The following is a 19,784-nucleotide window of genomic DNA, read 5'->3' as shown; positions in this document are numbered from 1 at the left end:
TTTTCGAATTTGGGGATTTTATTACTTCTGGCCTTTATTTCATTATACATTGACTGAATGATAATTATTATCATCATTATTATCATTACTGTCATCATTTTATGATTATTATCATTATTGTCATTATCATGATTATCATTATTATTATCATCATTATTGAAGTTATGATAATTATTATACTAATTATTATTGCTATTTTGATCATTGTAACTATTTATATAATGATAATATCATAATGGTGATTTTAGAAATAATAATAACAATAATCTTAATTATAATGACAATGATAATGATGTTATTATTATTTCTATTGCCATTATTAGTATGGAAATTATTGGAATAGAGTTAATTATTGCTATTATTGCAGCAATTATCAAGATTATCATTATAATTATGACTTTATCATTATTATCATTATTATTGTCACTATCATCATTATCATCCTAATTATCATCTTTATTTTCAATAATTAAGGAATCATCATGGAAATCATAATTACATGAATTAATGTTAAAATCCTCATAATTACCATTAAAAAGCGATAAGGTTTTTTTTCGACGTTTCTCTCAAAAGGCTTTATTTCATTATAAATGGACTAGATAATAATTATTATCATTATTATCATTACTCTAATCATTTGTATGATTATTATCATTATACTTATTATGATCATGATTATCATTATCATTATCATGATTATTGCAGTTATAATAATTATTATGTTAATTTTATTGCTATTTTTTACATTATAACTATTTATATAATGATAATAGCAATAAAGATTATCTTAGAGTAATAATGACAATAATAATAATTATAATGACAATGATAATATTATTTATATTGCCATTATTAGTATGGAAATTATTGGAATAGAGTTAATTATTGCTATTATTGCAGTAATTGTCAAGATTATCATTAAAATTATGACTTTATCATTATTATCATTATTATTGTCATTATCGTTGTCATTATCATCATAATTATCATCATTATTGTCAATAATGAAGGAATCATCATGGAAATCATCAATAATAATGATTATAATGACAATAATAATGATATTATTATTTCTATTGCCATTATTTGTATGAAAATTATTGAAATAGTGTTAATTATTGATATTATTGCAGTAATTACCAAGATTACCATTATAATTATGACATTATCATTATTATCATTATTATTGTCATTATCGTTGTCATTATCATCATAATTATCATCGTTATTGTCAATAATAAAGGAATCATCATGGAAATCATCATAATTACCCGAATTAATGTTAAAATCCTCATAATTACCATTAAAAAGCGAAAACAGTTTTTTTCGACTTTCTCTCAAAAGGCTGTAATACGCTAGATTTTGCCGTTTTTTCGAGTAATGGGAATTTATTACTTCTGGCCTTTATTTCACTATAAATGGAATGAATGATAACAATAATCATCATTATTATCATTACTGTCATCATTTTATGATTATTATCATTATAGTCATTATCATCATGATTATCATTATTATTCTCATCATTAATGCAGTTATAATTATTATACTAATTATTATTGCTACTTTTATCATTATAACTATTTATGTAATGATAATAGCAATAATGATGATCTTATAAATAATAATGACAATAATAATAATTATAATGACAATGATAATGATATTATTATTTCTATTGCCATTATTAGTATGGAAATTTCAATAATAAAGAAATCATCATGGAAATCATCATAATTACCTGAATTAATGTTAAAATCCTTATAAGTTTATTAGGAATCTTGCTGAGGAGGTTGAAGGCCATTTCGTAGTAAATGACCTTCGTCCTGCATACCAAGCCCTGAGAAAACTGAACTCCAAGGCCTCTTCACAGGTGACTGCAGTTCGCTTAGTGGGTGGCCAGACTGTCTCAGATCCTGTTGCGATGAGGGAGCGTTGGGCTGAATACTTTGAGCAGCTGTATCAGGTTGACCCTCTAACAGTTAACTTGGATATGGGTAGTGTCGTGATTCCGCTGCCGGACCCACCCATTAGCAAGGACCCTCCCTCCCTAGCTGAGGTTAGGGAGGCGATTTCCAAGCTGAAGAGTGGCAAAGCAACAGGTATTTGCGGCATCCCAGCTGAAATGTTAAAGACTGGTGGTGAACCTATGGCGCAGGGATTGCATGCTGTCCTGGCTGCCATTTGGCAGTCCGGTACTGTTCCCTCTGACCTGTTGAGGGGTGTGGCCATCCCTCTCTGGAAGGGGAAGGGGGACCGATGGGACTGCAGCAATCACCGCGGCATCACACTGCTCAGTGTACCAGGCAAGGTTCTTGCCCGCATCCTTCTGAGGCGTATCAGAGACCATCTACTAAGGCATCAGAGACTAGAGCAGACCAGACCGGATTCATTCCTGGTAAGTCAACAATAGACCGTATCCTTGCGCTTCGAGTCATTGTAGAGCGCCGTCGTGAGTTTGGACGTGGGTTGCTTGCAGTCTACATCGACCTCAAGAAGGCGTTCGATACAGTACATCGGAAATCACTCTGGGAGATCCTGAGACTGAGAGGAATTCCAACAAGGATTATTAAACTAATAGCAAACCTATATACTGGTACTGAAAGTGCTGTAAAGTGTGGTGGGGGCCTGTTCAGGAGTGAGAAAAGGCTGTGTTCTTGCACCAACCCTTTTCAACACTTGCATGGACTGGATACTAGGCAGAGCTACTGTTCAAAGTCATTGTGGAGCAACACTGGGTAATATTAAAGTTACAGACCTTGATTTTGCCGATGATGTTGCAATTCTATCTGAGTCTTTGGAAACCTTAGTGGTGGCCCTCGATGCCCTTGGGTCTAGAGGTCTCCTGGACCAAGACCAAGATCCAGGACTTTGGGAACTTACAAGGAGAACCTGTTTAGTCGGTACGTGCTTGCGGCGAGGACATTGAGGGCACAGAGAGCTTTACATACCTTGGTAGTGCAGTTCATAACTCTGGGCTGTCAGACCAGGAAGTCAGTAGACGGATTGGCCTGGCAGCAGGGGTTATAAACTCTCTGAACAAGAGTATTTGGAGATGCCGGTACCTGTGCAGAAGGACCAAGCTACGGGTTTTCAGGGCCCTGGTAATGCCAGTTTTGCTCTACGGTAGTGAAACCTGGACATTATCCAGTGCACTGGAGTCCCGTCCTGACGCCTTTTGTTCTAGGTCCTTACGCCGGATCATGGGGTACTGTTAGCGGGACCATGTGTCTAACCAACGGCTGCACCGTGAGACTGGCACAGGACCTGTTACCGGCACAATCCGGGATCGCCAACTCAGGCTATATGGCCACCCGGCTCGCTATATGGCCACCCGGCTGATCCTGCCCATCAGGTTGTCTCTGAAAGAGACAACCCTGGGTGGAGGAGGCCTATGGGACGACCTAGGAGGTCGTGGCTTGGGCAGATTGATCAAACCTGCTCGAGATGGGCCGGGGCCCTGCCTGGCGACTTGCCATGAGGGATCCCAAAAGGTGGAAGCAGAAGGTGGACGCGGCTATGCGCCCCCGTCGGCGTTAGCTCCGGATGATGATGATCATGAAAATCATCATAATTATCCGAATTATTGCAGAAATCATCATAATCATCCCATAAACTCGAAAAGGGGGGTTTTTCGACCATATTCCCAAAAGGCTATACATAGCTAGATTTCGCCGTTTTTTTTTTTTTACTTAGGGTTTTTTTTATACTTTTAGCCTTTTTTTTCATTATGGATGGGCTTTATGATTATTATCATCATCATTACTATCATTAATAGCTTTAACATTATCATTATCATCATTATAGTAATTATCGCCATAATTACCCTTAATATAACCATTATATGAGCTATTATCTTAATTATTGATGTCATTTTCCTCATTATAACTATTTCTATAATGATTATAACAATAATGATAATTTTGGAAATAACAGTAATAATTATAATAACAATAGTAGCGATATTATGATTATTTCTACTATCATTATTATTTCTAATTATTATCATCATCGTTAGTCTTATTGTTATTATCATGAAATCATTAGAGTATTGTTGATGATTGCTATTATTGCCTTAATTACGCAAATTATCATTATAATTATCATTTTATTATAATTATCCTAATTAATGTCATAATTATCCTAATTAATGTCATAATTATCCTAATTAATGTCATAATTATCATTATTATCGTCATTATTAATGGGATTATCATGAAAATCATCATAATTAGCCGAATTATTGCAGAAATCATCATAATCATCCCATAAACTCGAAAAGGGTTTTTTTCGACCATATTCTCAAAAGGCGTTTTTTATACTTTAAGCCTTTTTCCATTATGGATGGGCTTTATGATTATTATCATCATCATTGTTATCATTAATAGCATTAAAATCATCATTATCATTATAGTAATTATCGCCATAATTACCATTAATATAATCATTATAAGAACTATTATCTAAATTATTAATGTCATTTTCCTCATTATAACTATTTCTATAATGATAATAATAATAATAATTTTAGAAATAACAACAACAGTAATAATTATAATAAAAATAATAGCGATATTATGATTATTTCGAATTATTATCATTATCGTTAGTCTTATTGAGTATTGTTGATGATTGATATTATTGCCTTAATTACGCAAATTATCATTATAATTATCATTTTATTATAATTATCCTAATTAATGCCATAATTATCATTATTATCGTCATTATTAATGGGATTATCATGAAAATCATCATAATTAGCCGAATTGTTGCACAAATCATCTTAATCATCCCATAAACTCGAAAAGGGTTTTTTTCGACCATATTATCAAAAAGCTATATATCGCTAGATTTCGCCGTTTTTTCGACTTTTTAGCCTTTTTTTCATTATGGATGGGCTTTATGATTGTTATCATCATCATTATTATCATTAATAGCATTAACATCATTATCATCACTATAATAATTATCGCCATAATTACCCTTAATATAATAATTATAAGAGCTATTATCTTAATTATGAATGTCATTTTCCTCATTATAATTATTTCTATAATGATGATAACAATAATGATAATTTCAGAAATAATAACAACAGTAATAATTATAATAATAATAATAGCGATATTATGATTATTTCTACTATCATTATTATTTCTAATTATTATCATTATCGTTAGTCTTATTGTTATTATCATGAAAATCATTAGAGTATTGTTGATGATTGCTGTTATCGCCTTAATTACGCAAATTATCATTATAATTATCATTTTATTATAATTATCCTAATTAATGTCATAATTATCATTACCATCGTCATTATTAATGGGATTATCATGAAAATCATCATAAATAGCCGAATTATTGCAGAAACCATCATAATCATCCCATATACTCGAAAAGGGTTTTTTTTCGACCATATTCTCTAAAGGCTATAATATCGCTAGATTTCGCCGTTATTTCGACTTTGTTTTTTGTTTTTTTTAATACTTTTAGCCTTTTTTCATTATGGATGTGCTTTATGATTATTATTATCATTATTATCATCATTAATATCTTTAGCATCATCATTATCATCATTATAGTAATTATCGCCATAATTACCCTTAATATAATCATTATAAGAGCTATTATCTTAATCATTAATGTCATTTTCCTCATTATAACTATTTCTATAATGATAATAAGAATAATGATAACTTTAAAAATTATAACAACAGTAATGATTATAACAATAGTAGCGATATTATGATTATTTCTACTATCATTATTATTTCTAATTATTATCAGCATCGTTAGTTTTATTGTTATTATCATGAAAATCATTAGAGTATTGTTGATGATTGCTATTATTGCCTTAATTACGCAAATTATCATTATAATTATCATTTTATTATAATTATTATAATTAATGTCATAATTATCATTATGATGATTTTCATGATAATCCCATTAATAATGACGATCATCATCATCCGGAGCTAACGCCGACGGGGGCGCATAGCCGCGTCCACCTTCTGCTTCCACCTTATAGGATCCCTCATGGTAAGTCGCCAGGCAGGGGCCCGGCCCATATCGAGCTCTTCCCGACAGGTTTGATCGATCTGCCCAAGCCACGACCTCCTAGGTCGTCTTACAGAGACAACCTGATGGGCAGGATCAGCCTGTGGAAAGCGAGCCAGGTTGCCATATAGCCTGAGTTGGCGATCCCGGATTGTGCAGGTAACAGGTCCTGTGCCAGTCTCAGCCGTTGGTTAGACACATGGTCCCGCTAACAGTACCCCATGATCCGGCGTAAGGACCTATTACAAAAGGCGTCAAGACGAGACTCCAGTGCGCTGGATAATGTCCAGGTTTCACTACCGTAGAACAAAACTGGCATTACCAGGGCCCTGAAAACCCGATTTTAATAATGATATTGACAATAATGATAATTCTTGAGATAATAACAATAATGATAATGATTATAATAACAATAATGGCCGGGATATATTTAATTTTATTTTTATTTCTATCACTGTCGTTATTATTAGTGTTATTAGTAGGAAAATCATTAGAATATTCTTGAGTATTCTTATTATCGCAATTATTATGCAAATCATCATTAAAACTATCATTATATAATTTTTATCATAATTATTGTCCAAATTACTCGCATGATTATCATTATTACCGTCATTATTGATGGGGTTATCATCAAAATCATCCTAATTAGTAGAATTATTGCTAAAATCATCATAATCATCATTTAAACTGGAAAAAGGGGGGTTTTCGACTCATCTCTCAGAAGGCTGTATTTTGCTAGATTTCGCCGGTTTTTCGACTTTTGGGATTTTTCTCCTTTTAGCCTTTTTCTCATTTTAGATGGGCTTTATAATGATGATTATCATCATTATTGTCATTATCATCATCATTATTATCATTACTGTGATTATTGCCCTAATTACCCTTAATATAGTCATTATAATAATCATTATCTTAATTATTAATGTCATTTTCATTATTATAATGATTTTAATAATGATAATGGCAATAATGATAATTCTAGAAAGAATAACAACAATAAAATTTATTATAATAACAATAATAGCCGTGTTATAATTACTTTTATTATTATTTCTGTTATCATTGTCGTTATTATTAGTGTTATTAGTAGGAAATTATTAGAATTGTCTTGATTATTGCTATTATTGCAATTATTACGCAAATCATCATCATAAGTATCATTGTATAATTATTATAATTATTGTCCAAATTACTCTCATAATTACCATTATTATCGTCATTATTGTTATTATTGATGGGGTTATCATCTAAATCATCCTAATTAGCAGAATTAATGGTAAATTCATCTTATCATCATTTAAACTGGAAAAAAGGGGGGTTTTCGAGTCATCTCTCAGAAGGCTGTATTTTGCTAGATTTCGCCGGTTTTTCGACTTTTTGGATTTTTCTCCTTTTACCCTTTTTCTCATTATAGATGGGCTTTATAATGATAATTATCATCATTATTGTCATTATCATCATCATTATTATCATTACTGTGATTATTGCCCTAATTACCCTTAATATAGTCATTATAATAATCATTATCTAAATTATTAATGTCTTTTTCATCATTATAATGATTTTAATAATGATATTGACAATAATGATAATTCTTGAGATAATAACAATAATGATAATGATTATAAAAACAATAATGGCCGGGATATATTTAATTTTATTTTTATTTCTATCATTGTCGTTATTATTAGTGTTATTAGTAGGAAAATCATTAGAATATTGTTGAGTATTCTTATTATCGCAATTATTAGGCAAATCATCATTATAACTATCATTATATAATTTTTATCATAATTATTGTCCTAATTACTCGCATGATTATCATTATTACCGTCATTATTGATGGGGTTATCATCAAAATCATCCTAATTAGTAGAATTATTGCTAAAATCATCATAATCATCATTTAAACTGGAAAAAGGGGGGTTTTCGACTCATCTCTCAGAAGGCTGTATTTTGCTAGATTTCACCGGTTTTTCGACTTTTGGGATTTTTCTCCTTTTAGCCTTTTTCTCATTATAGATGGGCTTTATAATGATGATTATCATCATTATTGTCATTATCATCATCATTATTATCATTACTGTGATTATTGCCCTAATTACCCTTAATATAGTCATCATAATAATCATTATCTTAATTATTAATGTCATTTTCATTATTATAATGATTTTAATAATGATAATGGCAATAATGATAATTCTAGAAAGAATAACAACAATAAAATTTATTATAATAACAATAATAGCCGTGTTATAATTACTTTTATTATCATTTCTGTTATCATTGTCGTTATTATTAGTGTTATTAGTAGGAAATTATTAGAATTGTGTTGATTATTGCTATTATTGCAATTATTACGCAAATCATCATTATAACTATCATTATATAATTATTATCATAATTATTGTCCATATTACTCTCATAATTACCATTATTATCGTCATTATTGTCATTATTGATGGGGTTATCATCAAAATCATCCTAATTAGCAGAATTAATGGTAAAATCATCATAATCATCATTTAAACTGGAAAAAGGGGGGTTTTCGAGTCATCTCTCAGAAGGCTGTATTTTGCTAGATTTCGCCGGTTTTTCGACTTTTTGGATTTTTCTCCTTTTAGCCTTTTTCTCATAGATGGGCTTTATAATGATAATTATCATCATTATTGTCATTATCATCATCATTATTATCATTACTGTGATTATTGCCCTAATTACCCTTAATATAGTCATTATAATAATCATTATCTAAATTATTAATGTCATTTTCATCATTATAATGTTTTTAATAATGATATTGACAATAATGATAATTCTTGAGATAATAGCAATAATGATAATGATTATAATAACAATAATGGCCGGGATATATTTAATTTTATTTTTATTTCTATCATTGTCGTTATTATTAGTGTTATTAGTAGGAAAATCATTAGAATATTGTTGGGTTATTATTATTATCGCAATTATTAGGCAAATCATCATTATAACTATCATTATATAATTTTTATCATAATTATTGTCCTAATTACTCGCATGATTATCATTATTACCGTCATTATTGATGGGGTTATCATCTAAATCATCCTAATTAGCAGAATTATTGCTAAAATCATCATAATCATCATTTAAACTGGAAAAAGGGGGGTTTTCGACTCATCTCTCAGAAGGCTGTATTTTGCTAGATTTCGCCGGTTTTTCGACTTTTGGGATTTTTCTCCTTTTAGCCTTTTTCTCATTTTAGATGGGCTTTATAATGATGATTATCATCATTATTGTCATTATCATCATCATTATTATCATTACTGTGATTATTGCCCTAATTACCCTTAATATAGTCATTATAATAATCATTATCTTAATTATTAATGTCATTTTCATTATTATAATGATTTTAATAATGATAATGGCAATAATGATAATTCTAGAAAGAATAACAATAAAATTTATTATAATAACAATAATAGCCGTGTTATAATTACTTTTATTATCATTTCTGTTATCATTGTCGTTAATATTAGTGTTATTAGTAGGAAATTATTAAAATTGTGTTGATTATTGCTATTATTGCAATTACTACGCAAATCATCATCATAAGTATCATTATATAATTATTATCATAATTATTGTCCTAATTACTCGCATGATTATCATTATTACCGTCATTATTGATGGGGTTATCATCAAAATCATCCTAATTAGTAGAATTATTGCTAAAATCATCATAATCATCATTTAAACTGGAAAAAGGGGGGTTTTCGACTCATCTCTCAGAAGGCTGTATTTTGCTAGATTTCGCCGGTTTTTCGACTTTTTGGATTTTTCTCCTTTTAGCCTTTTTCTCATTATAGATGGGCTTTATAATGATAATTATCATCATTATTGTCATTATCATCATCATTATTATCATTAATGTGATTATTGCCCTAATTACCCTTAATATAGTCATTATAATAATCATTATCTAAATTATTAATGTCATTTTCATCATTATAATGATTTTAATAATGATAATGGCAATAATGATAATTCTAGAAAGAATAACAACAATAAAATTTATTATAATAACAATAATAGCCGTGTTATAATTACTTTTATTATTATTTCTGTTATCATTGTCGTTATTATTAGTGTTATTAGTAGGAAATTATTAGAATTGTGTTGATTATTGCTATTATTGCAATTATTACGCAAATCATCATTATAAGTATCATTGTATAATTATTATCATAATTATTGTCCATATTACTCTCATAATTACCATTATTATCGTCATTATTGTCATTATTGATGGGGTTATCATCAAAATCATCCTAATTAGCAGAATTAATGGTAAAATCATCATAATCATCATTTAAACTGGAAAAAGGGGGGTTTTCGAGTCATCTCTCAGAAGGCTGTATTTTGCAAGATTTCGCCGGTTTTTCGTTTTTTTGGATTTTTCTCCTTTTAGCCTTTTTCTCATTATAGATGGGCTTTATAATGATAATTATCATCATTATTGTCATTATCATCATCATTATTATCATTACTGTCATTATTGCCCTAATTACCCTTAATATAATCATTATAATAATCATTATCTAAATTATTAATGTCATTTTCATCATTATAATGTTTTTAATAATGATATTGACAATAATGATAATTCTTGAGATAATAGCAATAATGATAATGATTATAATAACAATAATGGCCGGGATATATTTAATTTTATTTTTATTTCTATCATTGTCGTTATTATTAGTGTTATTAGTAGGAAAATCATTAGAATATTGTTGAGTATTCTTATTATCGCAATTATTAGGCAAATCATCATTATAACTATCATTATATAATTTTTATCATAATTATTGTCCTAATTACTCGCATGATTATCATTATTACCGTCATTATTGATGGGGTTATCATCAAAATCATCCTAATTAGCAGAATTATTGCTAAAATCATCATAATCATCATTTAAACTGGAAAAAGGGGGGTTTTCGACTCATCTCTCAGAAGGCTGTATTTTGCTAGATTTCGCCGGTTTTTCGACTTTTTGGATTTTTCTCCTTTTAGCCTTTTTCTCATTTTAGATGGGCTTTATAATGATAATTATCATCATTATTGTCATTATCATCATCATTATTATCATTGCTGTCATTATTGCCCTAATTACCCTTAATATAGTCATTATAATAATCATTATCTAAATTATTAATGTCATTTTCATCATTATAATGATTTTAATAATGATATTGACAATAATGATAATTCTTGAGATAATAGCAATAATGATAATGATTATAATAACAAAAATGGCCGGGATATATTTAATCTTATTTTTATTTCTATCATTGTCGTTATTATTAGTGTTATTAGTAGGAAAATCATTAGAATATTCTTGAGTATTCTTATTATCGCAATTATTAGGCAAATCATCATTATAACTATCATTATATAATTTTTATCATAATTATTGTCCTAATTACTCGCATGATTATCATTATTACCGTCATTATTGATGGGGTTATCATCTAAATCATCCTAATTAGCAGAATTATTGCTAAAATCATCATAATCATCATTTAAACTGGAAAAAGGGGGGTTTTCGACTCATCTCTCAGAAGGCTGTATTTTGCTAGATTTCGCCGGTTTTTCGACTTTTGGGATTTTTCTCCTTTTAGCCTTTTTCTCATTATAGATGGGCTTTATAATGATGATTATCATCATTATTGTCATTATCATCATCATTATTATCATTACTGTCATTATTGCCCTAATTACCCTTAATATAGTCATTATAATAATCATTATCTTAATTATTAATGTCATTTTCATTATTATAATGATTTTAATAATTATAATGGCAATAATGATAATTCTAGAAAGAATAACAATAAAATTTATTATAATAACAATAATAGCCGTGTTATAATTACTTTTATTATTATTTCTGTTATCATTGTCGTTATTATTAGTGTTATTAGTAGGAAATTATTAAAATTGTGTTGATTATTGCTATTATTGCAATTATTACGCAAATCATCATCATAAGTATCATTATATAATTATTATCATAATTATTGTCCTAATTACTCGCATGATTATCATTATTACCGTCATTATTGATGGGGTTATCATCAAAATCATCCTAATTAGTAGAATTATTGCTAAAATCATCATAATCATCATTTAAACTGGAAAGAGGGGGGTTTTCGACTCATCTCTCAGAAGGCTGTATTTTGCTAGATTTCGCCGGTTTTTCGACTTTTTGGATTTTTCTCCTTTTAGCCTTTTTCTCATTATAGATGGGCTTTATAATGATAATTATCATCATTATTGTCATTATCATCATCATTATTATCATTACTGTGATTATTGCCCTAATTACCCTTAATATAGTCATTATAATAATCAATATTTTAATTATTTATGTCATTTTCATTATTATAATGATTTTAATAATGATAATGGCAATAATGATAATTCTAGAAAGAATAACAAATATAAAATTTATTATAATAACAATAATAGCCGTGTTATAATTACTTTTATTATTATTTCTGTTATCATTGTCGTTATTATTAGTGTTACTAGTAGGAAATTATTAGAATTGTGTTGATTATTGCTATTATTGCAATTATTACGCAAATCATCATTATAAGTATCATTGTATAATTATTATCATAATTATTGTCCATATTACTCTCATAATTACCATTATTATCGTCATTATTGTCATTACTGTCATTATTGCCCTAATTACCCTTAATATAGTCATTATAATAATCATTATCTAAATTATTAATGTCATTTTCAACATTATAATGATTTTAATAATGATATTGACAATAATGATAATTCTTGAGATAATAGCAATATTGATAATGATTATAATAACAATAATGGCCGTGATATATTTAATTTTATTTTTATTTCTATCATTGTCGTTATTATTAGTGTTATTAGTAGGAGAATCATTAGAATATTGTTGGGTTATTATTATTATCGCAATTATTAGGCAAATCATCATTATAACTATTATTATATAATTTCTATCATAATTATTGTCCAAATTACTCGCATGATTATCATTATTACCGTCATTATTGATGGGGTTATCATCAAAATCATCCTAATTAGTAGAATTATTGCTAAAATCATCATAATCATCATTTAAACTGGAAAAACGGGGGTTTTCGACTCATCTCTCAGAAGGCTGTATTTTGCAAGATTTCGCCGGTTTTTCGACTTTTGGGATTTTTCTCCTTTTAACCTTTTTCTCATTATAGATGGGCTTTATAATGATAATTATCATCATTAATGTCATTATCATCATCATTATTATCATTACTGTGATTATTGCCCTAATTACCCTTAATATAGTCATTATAATAATCATTATCTTAATTATTAATGTCATTTTCATTATTATAATGATTTTAATAATGATAATGGCAATAATGATAATTCTAGAAAGAATAACAACAATAAAATTTATTATAATAACAATAATAGCCGTGTTATAATTACTTCTATTATTATTTCTGTTATCATTGTCGTCATTATTAGTGTTATTAGTAGGAAATTATTAGAATTGTGTTGATTATTGCTATTATTGCAATTATTACGCAAATCCTCATTATAAGTATCATTGTATAATTATTATCATAATTATTGTCCAAATTACTCTCATAATTACCATTATTATCGTCATTATTGTCATTATTGATGGGGTTATCATCAAAATCATCCTAATTAGTAGAATTAATGGTAAAATCATCATAATCATCATTTAAACTGGAAAAAGGGGGGTTTTCGAGTCATCTCTCAGAAGGCTGTATTTTGCTAGATTTCGCCGGTTTTTCGACTTTTTGGATTTTTCTCCTTTTAGCCTTTTTCTCATTATAGATGGGCTTTATAATGATAATTATCATCATCATTGTCATTATCATCATCATTATTATCATTACTGTGATTATTGCCCTAATTACCCTTAATATAGTCATTATAATAATCATTATCTAAATTATTAATGTCTTTTTCATCATTATAATGATTTTAATAATGATATTGACAATAATGATAATTCTTGAGATAATAACAATAATGATAATGATTATAATAACAATAATGGCCGGGATATATTTAATTTTATTTTTATTTCTATCATTGTCGTTATTATTAGTGTTATTAGTAGGAAAATCATTAGAATATTGTTGAGTATTCTTATTATCGCAATTATTAGGCAAATCATCATTATAACTATCATTATATAATTTTTATCATAATTATTGTCCATATTACTCTCATAATTACCATTATTACCGTCATTATTGATGGGGTTATCATCAAAATCATCCTAATTAGTAGAATTATTGCTAAAATCATCATAATCATCATTTAAACTGGAAAAAGGGGGGTTTTCGACTCATCTCTCAGAAGGCTGTATTTTGCTAGATTTCGCCGGTTTTTCGACTTTTTGGATTTTTCTCCTTTTAGCCTTTTTCTCATTATAGATGGGCTTTATAATGATAATTATCATTATTGTCATTATCATCATCATTATTATCATTACTGTGATTATTGCCCTAATTACCCTTAATATAGTCATTATAATAATCATTATCTTAATTATTAATGTCATTTTCATTATTATAATGATTTTAATAATGATAATGGCAATAATGATAATTCTAGAAAGAATAACAACAATAAAATTTATTATAATAATAATAGCCGTGTTATAATTACTTTTATTATTATTTCTGTTATCATTGTCGTTATTATTAGTGTTACTAGTAGGAAATTATAAGAATTGTGTTGATTATTGCTATTATTGCAATTATTACGCAAATCATCATTATAAGTATCATTGTATAATTATTATCATAATTATTGTCCGTATTACTCTCATAATTACCATTATTATCGTCATTATTGTCATTATTGATGGGGTTATCATCAAAATCATCCTAATTAGTAGAATTATTGCTAAAATCATCATAATCATCATTTAAACTGGAAAAAGGGGGGTTTTCGACTCATCTCTCAGAAGGCTGTATTTTGCTAGATTTCGCCGGTTTTTCGACTTTTGGGATTTTTCTCCTTTTAGCCTTTTTCTCATTATAGATGGGCTTTATAATGATAATTATCATCATTATTGTCATTATCATCATCATTATTATCATTACTGTGATTATTGCCCTAATTACCCTTAATATAGTCATTATAATAATCATTATCTTAATTATTAATGTCATTTTCATTATCATAATGATTTTAATAATGATAATGGCAATAATGATAATTCTAGAAAGAATAACAACAATAAAATTTATTATAATAACAATAATAGCCGTGTTATAATTACTTTTCTTATCATTTCTGTTATCATTGTCGTTATTATTAGTGTTATTAGTAGGAAATTATCAGAATTGTGTTGATTATTGCTAATATTTCAATTATTACGCAAATCATCATTATAAGTATCATTGTATAATTATTATCATAATTATTGTCCAAATTACTCTCATAATTACCATTATTATCGTCATTATTGTCATTATTGATGGGGTTATCATCAAAATCATCCTAATTAGTAGAATTATTGCTAAAATCATCATAATCATCATTTAAACTGGAAAAAGGAGGGTTTTCGACTCATCACTCAGAAGGCTGTATTTTGCTAGATTTCGCCGGTTTTTCGACTTTTTGGATTTTTCTCCTTTTAGCCTTTTTCTCATTATAGATGGGCTTTATAATGATAATTATCATCATTATTGTCATTATCATCATCATTATTATCATTACTGCGATTATTGCCCTAATTACCCTTAATATAGTCATTATAATAATCATTATCTAAATTATTAATGTCATTTTCATCATTATAATGATTTTAATAATGATATTGACAATAATGATAATTCTTGAGATAATAGCAATAATGATAATGATTATAATAACAATAATGGCCGGGATATATTTAATTTTATTTTTATTTCTATCATTGTCGCTATTATTAGTGTTATTAGTAGGAAAATCATTAGAATATTGTTGAGTATTCTTATTATCGCAATTATTAGGCAAATTATCATTATAACTATCATTATATAATTTTTATCATAATTATTGTCCTAATTACTCGCATGATTATCCTTATTACCGTCATTATTGATGGGGTTATCATCAAAATCATCCTAATTAGCAGAATTATTGCTAAAATCATCATAATCATCATTTAAACTGGAAAAGGGGGGGTTTTCGACTCATCTATCAGAAGGCTGTATTTTGCTAGATTTCGCCGGTTTTTCGACTTTTGGGATTTTTCTCCTTTTAGCCTTTTTCTCATTATAGATGGGCTTTATAATGATGATTATCATCATTATTGTCATTATCATCATCATTATTATCATTACTGTGATTATTGCCCTAATTACCCTTAATATAGTCATTATAATAATCATTGTCTGAATTATTAATGTCATTTTCATTATTATAATGATTTTAATAATGATAATGGCAATAATGATAATTCTAGAAAGAATAACAATAAAATTTATTATAATAACAATAATAGCCGTGTTATAATTACTTTTATTATCATTTCTGTTATCATTGTCGTTATTATTAGTGTTATTAGTAGGAAATTATTAAAATTGTGTTGATTATTGCTATTATTGCAATTATTACGCAAATCATCATTATAAGTATCATTATATAATTATTATCATAATTATTGTCCATATTACTCTCATAATTACCATTATTATCGTCATTATTGTCATTATTGATGGGGTTATCATCAAAATCATCCTAATTAGCAGAATTAATGGTAAAATCATCATAATCATCATTTAAACTGGAAAAGGGGGGTTTTCGAGTCATCTCTCAGAAGGCTGTATTTTGCTAGATTTCGCCGGTTTTTCGACTTTTTGGATTTTTCTCCTTTTAGCCTTTTTCTCATTATAGATGGGCTTTATAATGATAATTATCATCATTATTGTCATTATCATCATCATTATTATCATTACTGTCATTATTGCCCTAATTACCCTTAATATAGTCATTATAATAATCATTATCTAAATTATTAATGTCATTTTCATCATTATAATGATTTTAATAATGATATTGACAATAATGATAATTCTTGAGATAATAGCAATAATGATAATGATTATAATAACAATAATGGCCGGGATATATTTAATTTTATTTTTATTTCTATCATTGTCGTTATTATTAGTGTTATTAGTAGGAAAATCATTAGAATATTGTTGGGTTATTATTATTATCGCAATTATTAGGCAAATCATCATTATAACTATCATTATATAATTTTTATCATAATTATTGTCCTAATTACTCGCATGATTATCATTATTACCGTCATTATTGATGGGGTTATCATCAAAATCATCCTAATTAGCAGAATTAATGGTAAAATCATCATAATCATCATTTAAACTGGAAAAAGGGGAGTTTTCGAGTCATCTCTCAGAAGGCTGTATTTTGCTAGATTTCGCCGATTTTCGACTTTTTGGATTTTTCTCCTTTTAGATGGGCATTATAATGATAATTATCATAATTGTCATTATCATCATCATTATTATCATTACTGTCATTATTGCCCTAATTACCCTTAATATAGTCATTATAATAATCACTATCTAAATTATTAATGTCATTTTCATCATTATAATGATTTTAATAATGATATTGACAATAATGATAATTCTTGAGATAATAGCAATAATGATAATGATTATAATAACAATAATGGCCGGGATATATTTTATTTTATTTTTATTTCTATCATTGTCGTTATTATTAGTGTTATTAGTAGGAAAATCATTAGAATATTGTTGAGTATTCTTATTATCGCAATTATTAGGCAAATCATCATTATAACTATCATTATATAATTTTTATCATAATTATTCTCCTAATTACTCGCATGATTATCATTATTACCGTCATTATTGATGGGGTTATCATCAAAATCATCCTAATTAGTAGAATTATTGCTAAAGTCATCATAATCATCATTTAAACTGGAAAAAGGGGGGTTTTCGACTCATCTCTCAGAAGGCTGTATTTTGCTAGATTTCGCCGGTTTTTCGACTTTTTGGATTTTTCTCCTTTTAGCCTTTTTCTCATTATAGATGGGCTTTATAATGATAATTATCATCATTATTGTTATTATATATGGGGTTATCATCAAAATCATTCTAATTAGTAGAATTATTGCTAAAATCATCATAATCATCATTTAAACTGGAAAAAGCGGGGTTTTCGACTCATCTCTCAGAAGGCTGTATTTTGCTAGATTTCGCCAGTTTTTCGACTTTTGGGATTTTTCTCCTTCTAGCCTTTTTCTCATTATAGATGGGCTTTATAATGATGATTATCATCATTATTGTCATTATCATCATCATTATTATCATTACTGTGATTATTGCCCTAATTACCCTTAATATAGTCATTATAATAATCATTGTCTGAATTATTAATGTCGTTTTCATTATTATAATGATTTTAATAATGATAATGGCAATAATGATAATTCTAGAAAGAATAACAACAATAAAATTTATTATAATAACAATAATAGCCGTGTTATAATTACTCTTATTATCATTTCTGTTATCATTGTCGTTATTATTAGTGTTGTTAGTAGGAAATTATTAGAATTGTGTTGATTATTGCTATTATTGCAATTATTACGCAAATCATCATTATAAGTATCATTATATAATTTTTATCATAATTATTGTCCTAATTACTCGCATGATTATCATTATTACCGTCATTATTGATGGGGTTATCATTAAAATCATCCTAATTAGCAGAATTATTGCTAAAATCATCATAATCATCATTTAAACTGGAAAAAGGGGGGTTTTCGAGTCATCTCTCAGAAGGCTGTATTTTGCTAGATTTCGCCGGTTTTTCGACTTTTGGGATTTTTCTCCTTTTAGCCTTTTTCTCATTATAGATGGGCTTTATAATGATAATTATCATCATTATTGTCATTATCATCATCATTATTATCATTACTGTCATTATTGCCCTAATTACCCTTAATATAGTCATTATAATAATCATTATCTTAATTATTAATGTCATTTTCATCATTATAATGATTTTAATAATGATATTGACAATAATGATAATTCTTGAGATAATAACAATAATGATAATGATTATAATAACAATAATGGCCGGGATATATTCTATTTTATTTTTATTTCTATCATTGTCGTTATTATTAGGTTTATTAGTAGGAAAATCATTAAAATATTGTTGAGTATTCTTATTATCGCAATTATTAGGCAAATCATCATTATAGATATCATTATATAATTTTTATTATAATTATTGTCCTAATTACTCGCATGATTATCATTATTACCGTCATTATTGATGGGGTTATCATCAAAATCATCCTAATTAGTAGAATTATTGCTAAAATCATCATAATCATCATTTAAACTGGAAAAAGGGGGGTTTTCGACTCATCTCTCAGAAGGCTGTATTTTGCTAGATTTCGCCGGTTTTTCGACTTTTGGGATTTTCCTCCTTTTAGCCTTTTTCTCATTATAGATGGGCTTTATAATGATGATTATCATCATTATTGTCATTATCATCATCATTATTATCATTACTGTGATTATTGCCCTAATTACCCTTAATATAGTCATTATAATAATCATTATCTT

This window comes from Penaeus vannamei, chromosome 14, assembly GCF_042767895.1.
Source record: "Penaeus vannamei isolate JL-2024 chromosome 14, ASM4276789v1, whole genome shotgun sequence".
Taxonomy (NCBI): Eukaryota; Metazoa; Arthropoda; class Malacostraca; order Decapoda; family Penaeidae; genus Penaeus; species Penaeus vannamei.
The sequence above is the reverse complement of the archived record's forward strand: the minus strand, read 5'-3'. Positions refer to the sequence as shown.